Below are 23278 nucleotides of genomic sequence, written 5' to 3'. Positions count from 1 at the left end.
TAATAGAGTGTTGATCATGATCATTAAAAGTTTTATTATGTTTATATCATACTAAATCTCATTGCTTTAACATGCATGCCCAACAATATGTAGGCACAATGCAAAACTTTTAGTCAAAGCTTTAACTTTTCTTAGTGATCCAAAAAAGTAAAAAGAATATAATGTTATAATATATCTATATATATATATTGGATTTTATATTATTGAATTTGAGTGGTAGTTATCAAGCTAAAAGAAGTAGCATTTGTAATTAATTATATTATCAATATATAGGGTTAATATACAAGTACAATTAATATACTACATAATAATAAAGTCGAGTTTGTTTGAAGGGAGCCATTTAGCATAATGGAACCAAACGAACAAGAGGAAAAAGGTCTTGCCCTTTGTTTCTTCCGACACATCTGATTCCAGCAATATTAATTACTTCAAGTTTAGACGACCATTTGCTTCTATTAATTCAACATGCATTGAACTTTCTACGAAAATATAAGTTGGATATCCTCAACACACACGTACGGAGAATATATTAATTACAAATAACAAGTGAAATTGAAGTACCTTGCTGCTTTGTTAATTATTATATATTACCAAAAATTGTGCTTACAGTACAATCATATCGGTCGATTGACTAAGATTTGAAGATTTCTAGTTAATTGTTCATCTTTTTAACAAGAAAGTCAAAAGAAGAAACTCGATAAGCTGCTTATAACGTAAAACTTTGTTGCACTCTCTACTTTCATTTTGTTCATACATCACTACTAGCTTCCTCTCAGATCTGACTAATTATTTCTGACATACTACATCAACACTCATACAATTGAATAAAGACAGAATGCTAAATACATCTTGGAAAACATCAATACAAAAAACACATATGGTATGTTAAAACTTCAGGAAAAACAAATCTCAAGAAATACAGTATTCGGACCAGAAGGCTTGATTCCCCTCGCACGGATGCATGATATATTATTGTTTCATGCTAGCTGGCTACCTTCTTCAAGTGGCTGCTAGAAGGCCACCCGCTTCATGACAATGAGAGAACAGCCGAAACTGCCCCTTTGGAGTACCCAAAATAAACTCACCTGTTGCCATAAAGTTGAAAGTAGCAACCATGGCGTTGAGAAGAGGAAGAAAGTGACTTCAATCAACTAGTAAGGTTGAGGGGAGAGACTTTATAAACAAAACGCAGGCACACCCTTCCTCATATATATTGTGGAAATGAAGAGATACGTGCAGCAGTAGAAAGAAAAGGGAAAATGAGGTTTTTTTTTTTTTTGGGAGAAGACAAAGGTGTAAACTTAAGGTAATTCAGTGTGGAGATGGCAATCTTTGTTCTTTTATTCCCGCGCGCGCATGCCCCTTTCTCTTTAATTGTGCAGACGCAGCACATTCCCACGAGGAAAAAGAAAGGTAGGAAAGAGAGATGGAAAATGACAATGGAGATGTTTTTGTTAAGGGTGTAACGATTTTGGAAGGCAAAGCATGGTGTCTGAAAGCTGGGATTCCTTTTAAAACCCAACTAATAAAGAATCTTTATAAATGCAAGTGAAAAAGAAAAACAGCCCTTTGAATTTTGTCTCTTCACTCTACTCTTCTATGTTATAAGTTGGTTGTGTAAAAAGTATTATAATTTTTTGGCACTGCTGCTTTGCGTATGTTGCGATGAGCGGTTGTGGGGCCTTTTATTTTTACTTTGTGATCCCTTGGCCCACTATGGATAGTTGTAGTATATATGTGTTTCTATTATGTGGGGAACAATAATGGTACCTACCTAGCTAGATCAAAGTCAATTGTATTTGCATGTTTCATATGATTTCGAAAAGAGATTTTGTTACTAATTGCTCCTTGATAAATGGAACCAATATTCATTATACAAAATGTATGGAAATGCGATCACATAGGATCAAGTTCAACAGCGACCAACAACATATGTCTGATCTTAAAAATCTCTGTTTCTATTTGGAAGTATTACATATATATATATATATATATATGTATATATAAAACATCTAGCTCTAGGGCCTATGCAACTTTCCTAGAAGAGGAAAACGGTTAAGTTTTTTCAATCAAATGGCCAGTGACTAATTGTTTCCGAGGATTTGATTCACCAAGAGACAATACCTGACACCTGTAGTGAGAAATATGGAACTGGGTCACTTAGTTTCCAGGACACGTCAAAAAAGGCAATTGTGGGGGCAGAGAGCAATCATATGGGACCGCCGAAATTACGTTGCCTAAAGTTGAACTTGAATCCCCTCTTTCTCTCTCTCTCTCTCTCTCTCTCTCTCTCCTATTGTTTTTGGAGGTTTTAAAGCTGAGTTGGTTAATTTAAGGAAGAAAGTGGCTTTTTTATTGTGATGTGATCGTTTTTAAGATTAACCGGAGTTGAACTCATTTTGTAAAATTTAAGAGGTTCACTGTAATTTTGCGACTTCGACCCGGATTGCTATTGGGACTAGACCCGAGTGTAGCAGGTTCTATACTGAGATTTATGCAATGGCTAATCCCTTGAAAACCCCTAAAGCACACCTGCACACAGCTTTTTCATTTCTTCTCAAAAGCAGTCATGAGTCGATCAAAGCTAATCCTCGCGTCTCTTAGACTAGCCGCGCTTCTCTTCGCTCGCCTGTCTTCATATCGACTTCTATTTATTTGGGTGACTCACTTCTCTGACTTTAACCATTTACTCTGTCAATTCAATATTACACTTGACGTTTTCTCAATAATGCCCATCAAAGGCTAGCCTTTTCCACTGTTGCTAACTCTGTTGTAGATCTCTTTTTATCCTATTATTGGTCCGACGGATTAAGGAACAAGTTAGACGAATTGAACCCATAAATGTCCCATGAAAGTGTTAACCATGTTTTAAAGAAACTTGATAAAGACACAGGAAATAGCATCGGCTTTCTTCAATTGGGTTTGTCATAAAAGCGGATTTAGACCAAGTTCTTCTGTTTATGCTATGATGCTGAGGATATTAGTAAACAACATGTCAATGAAGCAGTCATGATGCTTTTACGGATTATTTCATTAGTTGATAACCCTGATTTAATTTTGGTGTTTAGAGTTGCAAAGAAATACGAGGCAACCCAGCATTTTCTTTGTAAGCCTGTTTATGATGTGATAGATAGGTCTTCGACAAGCGTGGGAAGGTTTGATGAACCAGAGAAGATTGTGAAGGTTATGAAAAATGCGGAATATGAGCCTAATAGCATCACGTACAGCCAACTGGTCTTTGTGCTTTTTAAAGCAAGAAGGTTCGAAGAAGGCTGCAAGGTGCTGGATGAAATGGAAGAAAGTGGACGTGTTCCTGATAACAAGACTTGGACCATTTTGATTAAAGGGCATTGCACTTCTAACGAAGTTGACAAGGCATGAATGTGTTTTGCAAAGATGATGATGTAGAAAAATATTGATGCTGATGCTGCTCTGTTAGTCAAAAAAGAGTAAATGGGATGGTAGAAAAACCCGTATAAGACTTTGGCAATCTACATATAAAATTCTAATAGAAAAGTTTTTGGGGGTAAGTAAAGTTGAAGAAACAATGAACAATCTACGATTAATAAGGAAACAGAACTACCCATCTCAATATATATCAAAGTTTCGACTGTAGAAGATGCTACAAAATTTTGTTAAGGCATTGAGAGTGAAGGAATACCCATCCTCTTCTGCTTATCTTCATATTTTCAATTCCTTTAATGAAGGAAGACATTCTGAGGCCAAAGAAGTGCTATATAAGTGCCCTCATCATATTCGCAAAGATTCCAAAATCTCTGAATTTTTTGGTTCTTTGAAGAGTGACAGTTGCCGTCCATTGTGAAAAGGAACCATCTTTAATATATATTTATATGCCACCACTGCAAAGACGTTTTCTATTTAATATTATTTTACATAAAAAGCAATAAATACATCTTTAACATATATATAACTTCAGTCAGGTAGCTCAATCATTGTAAGCAAGAACTCGCTAGGAGGGTCCAACCATAAGGGTTAGCAAGAGATGCATGTGCCACAAATGGATGTTTGTTTAATCATCTTCCACTCAACAATCAAAATTTAGTATAAATCACTTCATATTTTCCAGAATTTGTTGAGCATTGAATGCTATTGTAACTTACTTGTGCAACTTCAATCAATTGCTTACACAAGTGCAGTGGTGTTTGAACCTCGTGCTTGTTCAGTTTCTCCCTTGAAGTGGCAAAATTTGGAAGAATGATGTGCTCAGAATCCTAAACAAATGCTGATATTCATATGTTAATGCTTCAAATTAAAAGCATTGTTATCATATTTCATGCAAATGATGAGAAACCTCTACCCGAAGTTTTAATATATTATATAATTCCTGTTCGAAAAAGTTCCTGCACGCAGGACCTTCAAATTTCATATTGGGCTTGAAGAAGTGGAGGATCTACATACGCTTTGATATCAGCATGATATCCAGAACTCAAATCAAAAAATCAAAATGAAAAAGAAATGAATAAATGAAATTTATGACAAAGGGAATCAGTGCTAAAAAATAAGTGAAAACTTATTACCAAATAAATAAAATAAAAATAAAAGCGTCTACAATGTATATAAAATGTCAAAGAAATGGATTTAATATGCCAAACTTACCCACACCCACTCCACAGATAAAAAAGTGCAACAATACAATTGAACTTGAGGAGAAAAATGTCTCCCTCGCACTGAGATGGATTCACTTTAAGCGGCACATAAATTTCATCGTAAACTTACCCATGGCAGCAGTTACGTTGAATGTAGTCAGAATTATCAAATCTGGAATTAATTTCAGTTTTCCAATCTGAGTAGCAGTGCATTCACCCTAATATAACTTAAAAAAAAACATAAAAATAACAATTAATTATTTTATTACTAATTGAAAATAAATGCCAAAAATCATCTATATCAACTAAATTGAATTTAGTCCCTTAAATCAATTGCAATTTTTTTGTGCTTCACTCGGAAAAAAAAAACAATAAATTACTAAAGTTTTTTTTTTCTTTTTTATAACTTATTTCTTTAGTTACAAGTAATTTTATTTTGACAATTAATTAAATGTTTAGTTGTGGAACAGACTAGTAAATATATATTTTTTTGGTAACCAATACTTTAGCAGCAAATATAGTTACAAAAAACGTAACATACTAATTGTAAGCAAATAGTCATGTTAAATATGCATTTTGTAGTCCCTACAACTATGGACTTATTATTATTATTATTATTTTTGCAATAAAAAATCTTATCTGAATTAAACTGTTTTTTTGGAATCAAACTAACCACACTAAATAGGTCAAACCCCGAATCCAGTTATCGGTCTCACAGCCACTAAATCAGATAAGTCAAAATTTTAATTTTGAAATATTGTTAAATAAAATTTAAACTCATACTCTCTTATATATAAAATTTTCTCTTTCACCACTCAAGTTATCCCTTAAAGACCTTACAAGTATGCATTGAGACAATTTAGTCTTTTCCTCTTTTGAACATAAGAATATTAATGACTTTTAGGAGGTAAAGTGTAAAAGAATAAATATGTTAAGTTATCAAGTTTAAGGGGTAATATGATTTTATGAAATGAGGAGGTTAAAAGTGTAATAAAAACAATTTAGTTTATTTACTTGCAAATTTTAAAAGGTGTAAAAAGGGTAAGTTATTTTACTTTACAAATTTGTACACATTCTGTTGGAAACAATCAAACATGTCAAATCAAATTCTGTAAATTACAGTAAATATAATTTGTGTATTTGACTTCAAGTTTGTGACAAAATCCATTCGAAAACAGTGCGAGGTGTTGACGTTAGTCATTTCCACAACATTGTTTGCCCACATACTGCTTTCCTTTGGGAGACTTTATCTCTCTTTGTCTTTTGTTTGGTGTGTGGAGAAGAAGAAGAAGAAAAAAAAAAAAACTCTTCTATAAATTGCATTCTTCTTCCTTATCTATGGGATGACAATTTTTGGGCATTTAAATAACAGTCCAAATACTATCCAAACACATCTAATAACTGCCTTTTGGCAGTTAAGCAAATCTAATTGGGTCGACCCATCATAGGTAGACCCAAACCCAATATCTCTCACTCACACATGACGGAAGACCTGAATTAAATACTTAGCCACAGAAATCTCATATAGTAATGTGTTTCATACATGCAAATGAAGGATCGAATGGCCTAAGAGGGGGGTGAATTAGACAATTTAAAACAATTTTTACCTAATTAAATAATTAAACCAATTTAATCAAATCAATGAATATTGCCTATTTTTAATGCAATTTATGAAAATGACAAGAATATTTCAAATAATCAATACAATAGAAAAAAACATAACACAAAGTATAAGCTTAAGGGAAGAGAAAATCAAACACGCGATATATAGTGGTTCGATATAACCCGGCCTATGTCCACTCTTCCACTCCTCCAAGCTATCTCCTTTGGAGTATTCCACTAATTCTTGGTTGACCAAAAACTCAACCAAGCTTTTCTTCACAATAAAATGGTTTCCAAGGTGTTATTAACCTTTACAAATGTTAGAGCTCAATTTCTCTTACTAGAAATTTTCTAACCTCTCCAAGAGTGAACTTCACTCTTTTATAGTATGAATTTTAATATGACTTCGAAATATAATCTCTCTTAAGAGTGTATATAAAAGTTTAACTTAGTACAACCCAATGCAAATGAAATTACAAAGTGTATGAGCAAGGGTTTTGATTAAAGAAGAGAATTTGCAAGTGAATAGCTCAAAACTAACTTGCTCTCAAATATATAAAAGTTCTTGATGGCAAAAGTTCTTTACAAATGAATTTAATTGGGTTTATATAGGGGAAAATGAGGAAAGTTACCATTGTGCACAAAAATTAGCTGTTTTAATTTTCCAAAAAATGCAAAATTCAATCGATCGGATGTAATTCGGTCAACTCGATGTGACGTGGCACTCCCATGGTGCCTATGTGGCACTAGCCACTAGAAAATTCAAACCAAAATTCGGTTGACCGGATTTAATTCGGTCAACCAAATTTTTGAAAGCTGAAATGCATGGCTTCTGGATAATTCGGAAGCTATCATCGAAGAATTCGGCTAGTCAAATTTGGTCAACCAAATTTTATTACATTGTACCCCTAAATTTTTGAAAACTTTATTTACCCCCTAAACGTTTGAAAAGTGACAATTTAACCCATATTTTAAAATTCTTTCAAAACCAACTTTGAGATATGAATATGTAGTTCACAAAACTTTGTCATTATAAATGAGTTAATAAACTTTGATAAAAAAATGGTTTAACCCAATAAGTTTGAAAAACAACATTTTAACCCAAAATATGAAAGATATGAGAATAAGTTTTCAAGTAAGTTATCACATACAAATAAATATTTTAATCAAAACGAATGCTCCAAATTACAAACATATTTGCCTAAACTTAAGGTTTTCTTCAAATCTCCAAGAATTCTTCACTTGAGTCTTGTCTTTCATTTCCATCTTGAAACTCCTTTAAGTGCATTAGGTAAATTCTTGTAATCTAAACTCACACTCAAGTAAAGTCATTAGTCAATATGCTTAAGAACATATTAGTCTGTTATCATCAAAATAAGAGCATAATAACTCCTTGAGTCAACAATCTCCCCCTTTTTGATGGTAACAAACACATAAGCACTTCAAAGAATTTTATAAAAAATATCAATGAATGTATTACCTTGAAGTTAAGAAATACTTGATTTTTAAGAAAATTTTGCAAGAGTTCTCCTTAAAAAATCAAGTTTCCTCTCTCTGAATATATGCAAATAATAATATAATTCAAATCAGTATCATATATTCAACTCAAATCAATATCAAAATATCCACAACGTTGATCAAATGAATCCACAATAACAAATATCTCATCTGTAATCACAATCAAATATATATTCATAATCTTCCATAACCACATCAAAGTATCCACAACGTCAATCAAACTTTTCTTCCCCTTTGTCATTATCAAAAAGAATAAAAAAATGAATAAAAATGATAAAATCAATTAAACAAAAGAAGATTAACATGCATGAACAATGTAGAGAAATGAGCACCAAAATGACCAAATATGAGCAACAAGGTACAATACATGAATACAATATCTAAATAAAGATGATCAACAAAATAAAAGTATATAAGGAAAGTCTATACATAACAAAAATAAAATGAAAAATAGAGATAAACTAAGAAGGAGGTGGAGGAAAACGATAAAGAAGCTCATCTATGCCACCCCTAAGCTCGGCTCGAAGATCAACAATGCTAGCACAAACAGTGGCAAAATCAAAGTGAACCTCAACACGAAGATCAACACACTGAGTAGATAAAAGAGATATATGATCAACAGCTATGGTGGTAGGCTGCTTAGTAGATGAACTCGCTCCAGTAGCCATCCTAGATCTCTTGCCAAAAGCATAAGCTTGTAACTCGAAAGAATCTCAGTCCTCATCCACCTTAACGTTGTCATTAGTATCAATGTCATCAACTAGAGCATCAGGTGCCTAGGGCTCAACATCAATATCAATGCCCAGATCGTCGATAGCCTCACCTCCACCAGGTACTATCTCAAAAATATGATGCCATACATCATTATGCTGACGTAAGCCTATAGCATGAAGGTTGGAAGTAGTATATAGATCAGCAGAATCTTCAGCATTTGGCTCCTCAAGGAAGGAAACTCCCGCCTCCGAAAGATTAATATGATAATAGGTGCATGAGGTAAAAGATGGGTGCGATGAGAGAGAGTAGAGACCATCAGATCAAGAAAGACATGACAAAGGTCTATAGGAGACCCTTGGATGAGATACGAGATGAGATAGAAGCTAACCATGCTAACTTCATTGAAGTGACCAGATTTCGACACAAGAGTGTAACCAATAATGTTATAAAGGAGACGAGCAGATAGAGTAAGATGCCTATGTGGCAGACAAATAACGACATCTTGGTCAGGATTGCCCGTCATAGATTAAAGGGTATTAAGATATAATAGGTAGTGAAATGCCACCCTCAAGAGGGAAGTAAAGGGCCACAAACAACGGGAAGACCTAAGGTGACACGAAGGCTGGCAGAAGAGAAATGAATAACATGGCCTCGGACAAAAGAGGTGGCTTCGTTATGAAGCCGATCAAACTTCATGTTTGCATAAAATTCACGAACAAGGGTAGGATAAACATAACCACCTAAAGTGACAAAACGAGTACATCGAAATCTATTAAAAAGAGTTCTAAGGTTGAATTTACACAAACCACGACAACTATAACGATCAGCATAAGTCGTAGTAACTTGGGCAGAACAAAAAAAGGTATGATCAAAAGGAGCCTTTGAAGGCTCGGGTTGATCGATAGGTACTAAAGATCTAATACTGACATTTTTAAATGACCAAAAGGCATGCATAGAACTACTACGATGAGTGTTAACCATAATTGCAAAATATGAGAATATACACAATATATACACAAATTCTAACGACCTATGCTAACAAATTACAAATTGAAAATTCTTAAAAGATAAAACAGAGAGCAAGAAAGGAAATACCACACAAATGTACGTACAAGGGTAAAATCATAATTTCGTACAAATGAACTCAAATTGGAAAACTAAGTGCATACCACAGTTGGAAATGATGATAGGATGATAATGGTATATTTGGAAGTCAAAACAGTTGACCGAAAATGGGTATGAAATTTAAAAATTGATGTTTGGAACTTCGAAGAATGATGCTGGGAGTGACGATTTTGTGGTCAATTTGATGAAAAATCAACAAAATTTGGGGATTTTGGATGAAAGTTAAAAAACTAGGGTTTATAGTTTAATAAGATTTGGGGGGATTTAGGGCAAAATGTGGTGTTTTTGGAAGGGAATTTTGGGTTAAAACAAGTAGAAACAAGGTTTTTAGTTGACTTAATGCAAAAAAAACTTGGAGTTGAAGCAGATTAAGGCAAGCTTAAAGCAATTCGGTTGAGAGAAAATAGAATAAGGGCTTAAGGTTTATGAGAAAAGAAAATGAAAGTTTTACTGCCCTTATACACTGAAATTCGGCCAATTTGGTTGACCGAATTTTGCAATCCAGTTTCCGAATTGTGCAAAATTCAGGTTAATCTTTTTATGCATTTTGTTGTTTCAATATGAACATAAATGAGTTCAAATGATTTAACTATGCAATGTTGATTCAAAATGCATGAAATGCAATATAATTTGATGCAAAAATATGATGAAAATTTAAATCAAACACATTAAAAAATCAATGCAAGAATAATTGGTACAAGAAAACTATCAAATATGGTTAAATATGAAATGATGCATAAATCATATATTGACACTTTTAAATCAACCAAAACACCATAATCACAATAATATTTAAGTGCAAATGCTAATGTGGTGATTCCATGATACTAAGCTCACCCCTAATTTTGCAAAAATGTTCTTCTCCAAGAGGTTTTGTAAAAATGTCTATAAGTTGATTTTCGGTGGATATAAAGTCAAGACAAAAATCACTCTTTTGAACATGGTATCGAATAAAATGATATCTAATTTCTATATGCTTGGTTCGAGAGTGTTGAATGGGATTTTTGGATAAGCTAATAGCACTTGTGTTGTCACACAAGATTGGAGTTTTAGATAGGCTAACTCCATAATCCCTAAGGGTTTATTGCATCCACAAGGCTTGGGCATAATAACTACCAGCAGCAATATATTCTGCTTCTGTGGTCGATAAAGCTACAAAGTTTTATTTTCTTGAAAACTATAAAACTAATGCATGACCTAGAAAATGACAAGTATCACTACTACTTTTTCTATCGACTTGGCTCCCAGCAAAGTCGGTATCTAAATAGCTCACTAGGTCAAAAGAAAGTTCTCTAGGATACCACAAGCCTAAAAATCTAGTGCTATGTAAATATTTGAAGATTCTTTTAAGGGCTTTTAAATGAGATACCTTGGGACATGATTGGAATAGAGCACATAAGGATACACTGAACATAATGTCAGGTTTACTAGCTGTTAAATATAAAAGAGAGACAATCATACCTCTATACGTTTTAACATCAATGTTTGGCCCATTTTCATCTTTAGTGAGCTTGATAGTTGAGCTCATTGGTGTACTTGAGGCTTTTAGTCCTTCTATGCCAAACTTCTTTAATAAGTCCTTGATGTATGAAAATTGGTTGATGAAGATACCTTCTTTGCTTTACTTGATATTAAGTCTGAAAAAATACTTGAGTTCTCCCATCATGCTCATTTCAAATTCTTTACTCATGAGATTAGAAAATTCTTCACACAAAGAGACATTAGTATATCATTTTCTTTTCTCTTAATAAACATAAATTTGAACCAAAAGTATATCATTTTCTTTTCTCTTAATAAACAATGCAGTATCTACTTTTCTAATGCAAAAGCCTTCTTCAAGCAAGAATTTACTCAAACGTTCATATCATGCTCGAGGTGCTTGTTTTAAACCATAAAGAGTTTTTTGAAGTTTTAAAACATGGTTTAGAAAATCATGACTTTCAAACCCGGGAGGTTGTTCAACATAAACTTCCTCCAAGATAAATCCATTTAACAAAGCACTTTTGACATCCATTTGATATAAAATAAAATTTTTAGAACATGTAAATGCCAAAAGCATCTTAATGGATTCTAGTCTAGCTATCGGTGCAAAAGTTTCTTCAAAATTTATTCCCTCTTCTTGGTTGTAGCCTTGAGCCACTAATCTAGCTTTATTTCTAACAACCACTCTGGATTCATCCATTTTGTTTCTAAAAATTCATTTTGTGCCAATAACGGATTGTTGATCCGAACGAGGGACTAGTTCCCAAATATTATTTCTTTTGAATTGATTTAGTTCGTCTTGCATGACTAAAATCCAAAACTTATCATTTAATGCATCATGAAATGTTCTTGGTTCAAATTGTGAAAGAAATGTAAAATTATTACAAAGATTAAAGGATAATCAAGTTTTAACACCTTGATTTTCCTTACCAATAATTAATTCTTTAGGATGAGCATTTGCATACCTTCAAGCCTTAGGAAGATCTTTATCTTTATCTTCTTCATGTTTTGGCTCTTATTTTGTTTCATCCTTAATATCATTTGGCAAATCATGAATTTTTGCTTGGTCTCAATTCTTAACTTGATCATCATTAATATCAACTTGCACACTAGTTGAAGGATTAGATTCATCAAGAATAACATGCATGGATTCCTCGACTACTAGTGTCCTTTTGTTAAACACTCTATATGTTTTACTAGATGATGAATATCCAAGAAAGATGCCAATGTTTGATTTTGAATCAAATTTTCCTAAGTTTTCTTTTGTGTTCAAAATAAAGCATTTGCATCCAAAAACTTTAAAATAACCAATGTTTGGTTTTTTGTTTTTCCAAAATTTATATGGAGTTTTATCTAAAGATGGTCTTATTAAAACACAATTTAAAACATAGCATGCGGTGTTTACGACTTTCGCCCAAAAATATTGAGATAAAGTTTTTTCATTTAACATGGTTCTAACAATTTCTTAAATTGTCCTATTCTTTCTTTTAATAACACCATTTTGTTGAGAAGTTCTAGGACAAGAGAATTGATGTTCAATACCATGCTCATCACAAAAGTTTTCAAATAAATGATTTTCAAATTCTCCTTCATGATCACTTCTAATACAAGAAATATGTATTTCTTTTTCTTTTTGTATTTTTTTGAAAAATTTTGAAAATGCATAGAGGGCTTCATCTTTTGATGCAAGAAAAAGTATCCAAGTGAATCTTGAAAAATCATCAATAATAACAAAAGCATAATGTTTTTCACTTAGGCTTGCAGTTCTTGAAGGACCAAAAAGATCAATATGAAGAAGTTGTAAAGACCTAGATGTGGAAATATGAGTTTTACTTTTAAAAGAATTTTTTGTTTGTTTGCCAAATTGACATGCATCACAAATTTTATCTTTAACAAAATCTATTTTTGGAAGACCTTTGACAAACTCTTTCTTGGAGATTTTTGAAATCAAGTCCATGCTAGCATGACCTAATCTTCTATGTCACAACCAACTATTTTTATGCAATGCGAAGAAACGTAGAATTTCATAAGATGCATTTTCTAAATCTATAGTGTAAACATTTCCATTTCTATTTCCTACACAAATTGTTTTTCTATCATTCATATTTTCTATAATGTAACTACTTGGCTAAAAAATAACTCTAAATCCTTTATCGCATAGTTGACTAATGCTAAGGAGATTATGCTTAAGACTATACACCAAAAGAACATTTTCAATAATAATGTGAGAGTTGTTACCAATATCTCCAATGCCAATAATTTTACCCTTTGAGTTATCTCCAAAGGTGACATGTCCTCCATCTTTCTTACTTATTGTTGAGAAAAGTGAAATATCTTCGGTCATGTGTCTTGAGCAAGCATTATCTAGGAACCATTTGCTTTTCTTCTTTTTGTTTTTTGGTTCCTAAACACAATGAGAGATTCAAGAAATTGTCTTAGGTACCTAAATCATGTTAGGTCCTTGGTGGTTAGTTGTTGTTCCCTTAGGAACCTACACTTTCTTAGTGCCCATATGATGTTTCTTTTGAATTAGGCAAGATGATGAGATATGACCTTTATTTTCACAATAATTGTAAGTTATATTTGATTCACTTGAAGTTGAAGCTTTAACAAAATAATTTTTTAAGTATTTTGCTTTGATAAAAGGTTTATAACCAAGTCCTCTTTTGTTTCAAACTCATCTTTGTACATCAAGCATTTTATCAAGAATATCCTTTCCATTTTTAAATTTTAAAACTATTTCACTTAAATCCTTTGCTCCTCTTTTTAAAACTTCAATTTCACTTTCTATAATTTCTTTTTCCTTTTTAGTTATGCAAAGATCATTTTCAAACTTTTGTTTTTTTTTTTCAAAAATGGAACACTTGTTTTCTTCATTTTCTTTTCCTTTAAGCTTAAAAATTTTTTGGTTAAGAGTTTAATTTTCTTTCTTTAACGACTCATTTTCCTTTTCTAAGTTAAAATTTTTCTTTCTAAGAGTTGCATTTTTAGACATACAAAGAGCAAGTTTTTCATTCATCTTTTCGAGTGTTTCATATAACTTTTCATATGAGGGGTTTTCATCTATCTCATCATTTTATCATCTAAATCATCATAAGTATTAGATGAGCTAGAGTTAATTATCTCGTTATTTGTAATTACCATGAAACACATGTTGACTACTTTATTATCCTACTTTTCGGATTCACTTTCGTCGCTATCATCCCACGTAGCCTTCATTGCTTTCTTTTTTTATCTAGGAATTTTGAGGAGAAGACAATCATATTTAATGTGCCTCGACTTCTTACATTCATAGCACACAACTTGTTCTCTCCTTTATCTTTCTCCTTTTTCACCTTTAAAAACCTCCATTTTTCTGAAGTTTCCATTTCTTCTTAACTTTCTATTTCTTAGAAGCTTTCCAATCTTTCTAGTCAAGGGTGCAATGTCTTCATCTTTATCATTTGATGTCTCTTCTTGTTCTTCTAGGAGCTTTTCATTCTCTTTGATAGGTTATTTGAAGACGATGTTGTTTTTCTTCTTTTCCATTTCTTCAATTTGTCGTTGCTTCATAGTAAGCTCATGAGTGAGAAGTGAACCTAAAAGCTCTTCAAGAGGTAAAGTCTTAACATCTTTAGCTTCTTTGATTGCTATCACTTTGGGATCCCAAGAAAGAGGCAAACACTTAAGAAGTTTCTTGACATTTTCTTAGTTAGTATAAACTTTACCAAGCTTTTTCAATTCATTCACAATAGTAATAAATCTATCAAACATGTCACTAATAGTTTCATCTTCATTCATCTTAAATAACTCATATGAGTGTGTGAGCATACTAATTTTAGTCTCTTTGACTTGTGAAGTTCCCTCATTTGACACCATCAATAATTCCCAAATTTTTTTAGTTAAGGTACAAGCTTGTACCTTGTTAAAGTTATATTCATTTAATGCACAATATAACACATTAATAGCTCTAGCATTAATGACAATATTTTTCTTATCTTAAGGAGTCATTTTTTCCTTAGTTTTGGGCACTTGTTTTCCATCTACTTCTTTTATAGAAACAAAAGGTCCATCTTACACTACATCCCACAATTCATAATCACTTTGAAGGAAAATCAACATACGATTTTTCTAATGGGCATATCTGATGCCATTAAATAATGGCGGTCTATTAGAGGCAAACTCTTCACTAACGGTATGACATTTTCCTAGGTTCATAGCCTTTGCTCGAAACGGTTAAGTTTATAGAATAAGCAACCTTGCTCTGATACCAATTGATGGATCAAATGGCCTAAGAGGGGGGAGGGGGGGTGAATTAGGCAATTTAAAACAATCTTTACCTAATTAAACTAATTTAATCAAATCAATGAATGTTGCCTATTTTTAATGCAATTTATGAAAATGACGAAAATATTTCAAATAATCAATACAATAAAAAAAACATAACACAAAATGACGAGATATATAATAATTCGACATAACCCGACCTACGTCCATTCCTCTACTCCTCCAAGTTATATCCTTTGGAGTATTCCACTAATTTTTGGTTGACCAAAAACTCAACCAAACGTTTTTTCACAATAAAATAGCTTCCAAGGTGCTATTAACCTTTACAAATGTTAGAGTTCAATTTCTCTCACTAGAAATTTTCTAATCTCTCCAAGAGTGAACTTCACTCTTTTATAGTATGAATTTTAATATGACTTTGAAATTCAATCTCTCTCAATAGTGTATATGAAAGTTTAAGCTTAGTACAACCCAATGCAAATGAAATAACAAAGTGTATGAGCAAGGGTTTTGATTAGAGAAGACAATTTGTAAGTGAATAGTTCAAAACTAATTTGCTCTCAAATATGTGAAAGTTCTTAATGGCAAAAGTTTTTAAAAATTGAATTTGATTGGGTTTATATAGGGGAAAATGAGGAAAGTTACCATTGTGCACAAAAATTAGTCATTTAAATTTTTCAGAAAACGTAAAATTCAAACCAAAATTCGGTCGACTAAATTTAATTTGGTTAACCGAATTTCTGAAAGCCAAAATGCATGGCTTCTAGATAATTCGAAAGCTGCCATCGAAGAATTCAGTTGGTCAAATTCAGTCAACCAAATTTTATTACATTTTACCCTTGAATTTTTGAAAACTTGTAATTTACCCTTTAAACCTTTGAAAAGTGACAATTTAACCCATATTTTAAAATTCTTGCAAAACCAACTTTGAGATATGAAAATGTAGTTCACAAAACTTCATCATTTTAAATGAATTAATAAATTTTGACAAAAAAATTGACTTAACCCAATAAGTTTGAAAAACAACATTTTAACCCAAAATGTGAAATATATGAGAACAAGTTTTCAAGTGAGCTATCACATGCAAATAAATATTCTAATCAAAACGAATGCTCCAAATTACAAACATATCTACCTAAACTTGAGTTTTTCTTCAAATCTTCAAGAATTTTTCACTCGAGTCTTATATTTCATTTCCATCTTGAAACTCCTTCAAGTGCATTTGGTAAATTCTTGTAATCTAAACTCACACTCAAGTAAAGTCATTAGTCAATATGCTTTGGGACATATTAGTTTTTTATCATCAAAATAAGAGCATAATGACTCCTTGAGTCAACAGCAAATGTGTCGTACAACCTCGTGAGCAACCTGCACTTGAGAGCTAAATACTATGCATCTGTTAGGAATAACATAGCCTTTTCAACTCAAATAAAACAAAATAAAGTGATAGGTTCGCAGCACCCCAGACTTACTCATAACACTAGCTCCCTTTAATCCCTCATTTATTATTGTGTTATTTTCTTATGTATTCATGATCAAGTCCATTCTCCCATATGAGTGACATGATCAGCTGACTAATGGACACACGCAATATATATAAGTGTTTTCTTCTATTTGGAATTCTCAATTTAAACTTACCCATTTTTTATTCATATTCCATAGACTGAATCATGTGTGGTCATACATGAGGAAATCCTCATAGAGTCTCACACAGTGAGAGAACAAGGATTCATCCTCTCACTACTTTAATTGGCCGTCTTACTTATGCAGACATGGTATGAATCATGTGCTACAGTGTGTATTTTCTTAAATGCCATTCAAACACTGTATAGATCTTAATTCAGTCGCTACACCTAGCGCCTAACCTGAGTTCTTAATCATATTCACGCTTATAGGTATTTATTCATATAAAGAACTCACATCTAGCATTCACAAGTTGTTTAGATGTGGGGAATCTAAATTGGTCATTTTCAAATATATCTAATTCATGACCTCATCTTGATCAATCATCAAGATAACATTTTAACTTCGATAAATTTTTTCTTGAGAAATTTGTCTCCCATTGGTATGCTCTTTCAGCATCACTTTTCCTAAGAATAATATCTCAACGCCAAAGGCAATTGCTCATATGAGTAAGTTAATCTCTAACTTATGCGACATCACAATCTTGTCGATGTGTATGTAGTGAAAACCCAATAATATCGGGATGCAAGTTCAAATGAACTTGAAGTCATGGTTTTTGATGTTGTGTCACCAATACAATATATAAGCTCAATACTTATCAATCATAGTCTACCCAGTTCAAGAGATTTAACATGTGTAAGATATACTTTTTCTTGGAACAATCTCAGTCAAAGGATCAGTGACTATACAATGCATAGAATTATATTGTACGCTCATTTCCTTCTTGGAAATAAAGTCTCTTAAAAACATTGTATCTAGTGTTGATATGTTTGGTTGCCCTATAATACTCATGATCATTTATTTCAATAGACAACTAATGCTCTAATAATATCGTCCTATTTACCGAGATTCACAAAGAATCTTCTTAACCAAATAGTTTCTTGCACAATCACTGAATAAGTTATTTACTCAGCCTCTATTGTGGATAAGGCTATTCATCTCTGTTTCTTATTGCTCCAAGATATGGACCTTTTTAGAGTAAGAAAATATATCCAGAATTTGATTTGCATTGGTCTAAATTACTTCCCCAACTGGCATCTCAATAGCCAATCAAACACAAATTTAATCCTTAATCACATAAACAATAATCCACAAAGCCTTTTAAAAAATTTCAATAGCCTATAGACAACTTTTCAATGCTCTTTTCAATATTGACTTATATCGACTAACCAACGCAACAATGAAAAACAAATGTTTGGGCATGTAGCACCATAGCACACATAATACATCTGATAGCATTTGAATAGGTAACCATTGACATTTCTCTACTTTTATCTTAAGTTTTGGAGCATATCTCTCGGTTTAATAATTCGTCACTTGACATAGGAGTATCAACAAGTTCTTAACTTATCATATTGGTTATTCTAGAATCTTTTGAATATTATGCTCTTATGACAAAGTCAAAAGTTTCTTTGAATAATCCCTTTGGATTTAATTCCTAATATGTAATCTACTTTCACACATCCTTTAAGTCAAAAGTATAGACAACCATCCTTTAATGAGTATCACTTACTTCAAGTCATTTTTAGTTGTCTACATATCATCACACGTATTAATAGAATTGCAAATTTGTCATGAGACTACATAGACATGGTGGTCTTAATTAATTATTTTAAAGTCATAAGATATTAACACTTATGAAATTTCAAGTATCAGTATCTGGATGAAAATTTTAGGTCATTTAACATTATTGAAGTTTGCACACTCTGCGCTTCAGACCTATAACAACGAGATCTATATCTCGGTTCATGTAGATTTCTTTGTTAAGTTCTCCACTAAGGAAAGTTGGCTTGACATTCATCTAGTGTAATTCTAAATTCAAATGTGTTACTATAGGTAGAATTAAACATATTGAAGTAAATCTTATAAATGATGAAAACGTCCTTTTCTCACCATCCATATTTACTCATTAGGTATAGTTTTTCGTTATAAAACAAAATTATATATATTTATTAAGCCATCTATCTCATGATTGATTCAGAAAATCCACTTATTTCCAATAGATTTTTGACCTAGCAGTGAGTCAACCAAAACCTAGAATTAGTTTGTTTTATATATATTTCATCTTTTCTTCTAATGCATCTCAAAATTTTTCTTAGTAAGAAATGAGTTAACTTCTTTTATGATTTTAGGTTCTTCATTATCTTAGGGAGTGGATAAGAAAATCTTGTTTTCAATTTAAAACGTCACTAGAGTATTTTTGGACTTTTACTCCTATGCAATTGAGGATTAATGCTCCCACTATCTAAATTAATTAAATCTTAATCTCAATGCTCCTACTAGGTTGAGATAAACAAAGAAAACAATCAAGGATCATTACTCCTACTATCTAAAATAGGTTAAAGCTCAATTACTTTTGCTCCCACTATCTGAAATAAGTGTTATCTCTTAAGACTCAACTAATGGTCGTTAAGATGTACTTATTGAAGTAAATCTTATAAATGATGAAAACGTCCTTTTTTCACCATCCATATTTACTCATTAGGTATAGTTTTTCGTTATAAAATAAAATTATATCTATTTATTGAGTCATCTGTCTCATGATTGATTCAGAAAATCCACTTATTTCTAATAGGTTTTTGACCTAGCGGTGAGTCAACCAAAATCTAGAATTAGTTTGTTTTATATATATTTCATCTTTTCTTCCAATGCATCTCAAAATTTTTCTTAATAAGAAATGAGTTAACTTCTTTTATGATTTTAGGTTCTTCATTATCTTAGGGAGTGGATATGAAAATCTCGTTTTCAATTTAAAACGTCACTAGAGTATTTTTGGATTGTTACTCCTATGCAATTGAGGATTAACGCTCCCACTATCTAAATTGATTAAATCTTAATCTCAATGCTCCTACTAGGTTGAGATAAACAAAGCAAACAATTAAGGATCATTACTCTTACTATCTAATATAGGTTAGAGCTCAATTACTTTTGCTCCCACTATCTGAAATAAGTATTATCTCTTAGGACTCAACTAATGGTCGTTAAAATGTACTTATCCTCATTCTTCTCTTATCTCATTCAAATAAAACCTTTTATCAATATTATCTCTATTAAAAAAAATATCCTATATGAATGTAGTATCTCTTAATACAATTTCAAACCATTTCCCCTTAGATTGACTTTTAGATGAACTAACCAGATTTACAGTTTCTAACTTCTCTAATTTTAATTTCTTCTCTTTAGCCACTCATTTGGTGATCAAATCATTACCAATCCAGTTCTTTCTTAATGTTATAAACTATTTTAATTTTAGTAAACTCCATAGGCAAAGAATTAAGGGTATAATAGAAAATATAATTGTCATTAAGGGGAGCATTATGATTTTTCAACTTTGATTGTATCCCTAAAATCTTCAAAATAAATTCCCTAACCCTTTTAGAGTTGTCATATCTAGCACTTAACAACTCATTCATCAAATGGAAAGCCTTAGCATGATCGAAAACTTGATATCTCTATCCATTGATATCAAGAAACTTTTAACATTTATGGACTTTGGCAAGTTACTCAAAAGATACTCAACAATAGTCCTTTTCATAGTAATAATGTTGAGTCTATTAGATCTTTGCCATTTAGCATAATACCCTTTCTCAACTACGAAACTCTTATCAGTGGTTTCTGGAGGTTTATCGACTTGCAAGGCCATATCAATATCAGTAATGTTGAGTATAAATTCCATATCGAACTTCTATCTCTTAAAATTGCTATCAATCAAAAGCTCAATAGTAGCATTGTTGTTGTTCACTATAACAGTAACTGAATTCACAAGTAAACAATGTAACTTGTTAGTAATATGGACAATTAACCAATTAGAATAGCTTCAAAACCTTATAAGCTATTTTAAATTAGGATCATTATTGTAGAATAGCCTCAAAACCTTATAAGCTATTTTAAATTAGGATCATTATTGTATCACCATAGACTTTTCTTTGGGTCAAGAAAATGGCATGCTATTAGAATCTCAAAATATAAGGTTATATACCATATAAGGATCTTATGAATAAAAGATTTTCGTAAGAAACATCTCTTTTGGGCAAATAAACTTTCTATACCAATGTTCATCCTCTCTCTAAAAGAAAACATATGACAATTGAATAAATACAACCACCTTTAGGTGTATTGGATTTATTTATGACCATAAGTAATGTATTTCATATAACCAACCTTATGCTACCATTAGTCTTAATACACACAATAACCCCCTTTTGGTCAAGACATTACCTGTATCAAAACTAAATGAGGTATCAAAACTAAAGAATGTATCATTAGCTGATAAAATATTTCATGAGTTTCAATGAATGTACCACTTTGGCGATTAAACATTATAACAATTATAATGCCCATAGGTAAGTCCAAAGGTATTCTAGTTGTTTTAATTTATTAAATTGAGTTAATAAATGCTTCAAAAGAGATGCATGCTATTGTGTGGAGGCACACATGACTATGCATCACCAACAAGTTTGAAAATTTTCAAATAAGATAAGAATCACTAGAATCACAACATATGTATACGTGTAAATCTTATCAATTTAATATATAAGATTGTTAAATATGTTGATTTGAGTGATTAAGCATGTTTGCATGTGTGTAGATATTATAACCTAATTTAGGTGCATAGACACATGTATTTTGATCTATGGTTGTGTTGATATTACTAAAGAAGGAAAAAAAGAAAAAGAAGCCTTAGTAAGGAAAGACAAGATAATAGGAGATAGAAGAAGTGTCTGACTATCTAAAAGATAACACATGAACTTGACTGAGTCAAATCTAAGTAAAAAATTAGAGAAGTTAAGGAAGTGGTTCACATCTAGATAGCTACCAGTTATTTGCATAAGTGGCAAGATACGTGAAGACAGTAGGACTAGATATTAATAAGATGTATCATATACTTAACAACCAGGTGCATAACCGTTCAGTTTAATTCAGGTATATATGGTAAGGAATTATGGCCTTTTAGATATTCCTCACGTGGTTAGCAGGATACATCACATACGTACTCATAGTAAGGTCATCCCAAGATGGTTTAGATAGTAGTTTCAATTAATAGATGTGGTAAAGGAAGAGACTGCAATCAAATTTCCTCATGTGACCAAGGTGTCCTAGTTAGTTAGCCTAATAGGTCGTATGACATGTGCACAAGGCATAACAGAAGTGACATACAAGATAAAGTGTCTTATGTTTTCACTAGGGAATCAAATATGTCCATTTCATCTTAGGTCATAGTAACTTATACAGATGGGCTATGTTAGGGCATAAGGGTACCGAGTTATGATCACATCCAGATTCACAAATGGAATGCTAGATTTATCAACTTTATATGTCATTCAGGGTATCATAAATAGTTAGTCCAACAAGCCATCTGGCATGTGTGTAAGACATGACAGTTAATAGACATGCAAGATGTTATATGCTTTCACCAAGCTATCAGGTATATCGAGATCAACTTAGGCCTTACTAGTATGTATAAGATGGCCTCTATATTTAGGGCACAAGGGTACAAAGAATAGATAGATAGGCAAAGGAGAGAGAGCCAAAAAAATCCGCTTCAACCACATGGATATTTAGTAATGGAATGCTAGGATTTCAATTTTATAGATTAATAGGTCTACTCCAATTTTTAATCTTTTTTGCCCAACTTACTCCAAAAATATTCAAAGTTTCCTAAATACAAAAAGATAAATAATTCTATTAGATTGAATTAAATTTCCACACAACATAAGGGAATTAGAAAACAAAATAATGAAAATTAACAACATTATCACCAAGCCACTCGTCATGGGGTGTACCAATCTTGTCTATGAAAAAGAAAGATGAATCAATGAGCATGTGCCTCAACTATTAGGAGTTGAATAAAGTAACCATGAAGAATAAGTACCTACTCCTGAGGATAGATAACTAGTATGTCCAAATCAGACAAAGAGTTATCAAGGGTACTATAATAGATTTCATTATTGTTCAAGGTATTAAGAGATTCAGAGGCTAAGTATATATTCTCTGAGACTAGAGTTTGAAAGGCAAGATCCTTACCGAGGTACATAATTTTTTTTACATTACTCACCTTTAAAGTGTGAAGATGTATCAAGATCAGAGAAGATCTTTTTGGTGGTTAAGTATGAAAAAAGATATAGCAGATTTTATGGCTAAGTGTCTAATATGTCAGCAAGTTAAGGCTAAACACCAGAGACCATTAGAAATGCTATAACCTTTTAGCATTCTATAATGGAAATGGGAACACATCTCAATAGACTTCGTAGTCATATTATCAAGGGTTAGAAAAGGATTTA

General features: G+C 32.0%; 1 pseudogene; it reads left to right on the top strand.

Moving 5' to 3' along the window:
• Positions 1-3009: 3009 nt before the first annotated feature.
• LOC123204798 lies at positions 3010-3823 on the top strand (annotated as a pseudogene).
• Positions 3824-23278: the final 19455 nt, after the last annotated feature.

Source organism: Mangifera indica, chromosome 20 (genome assembly GCF_011075055.1).
Source record: "Mangifera indica cultivar Alphonso chromosome 20, CATAS_Mindica_2.1, whole genome shotgun sequence".
Taxonomy (NCBI): domain Eukaryota; kingdom Viridiplantae; phylum Streptophyta; class Magnoliopsida; order Sapindales; family Anacardiaceae; genus Mangifera; species Mangifera indica.
The sequence above is the reverse complement of the archived record's forward strand: the minus strand, read 5'-3'. Positions and strand labels throughout refer to the sequence as shown.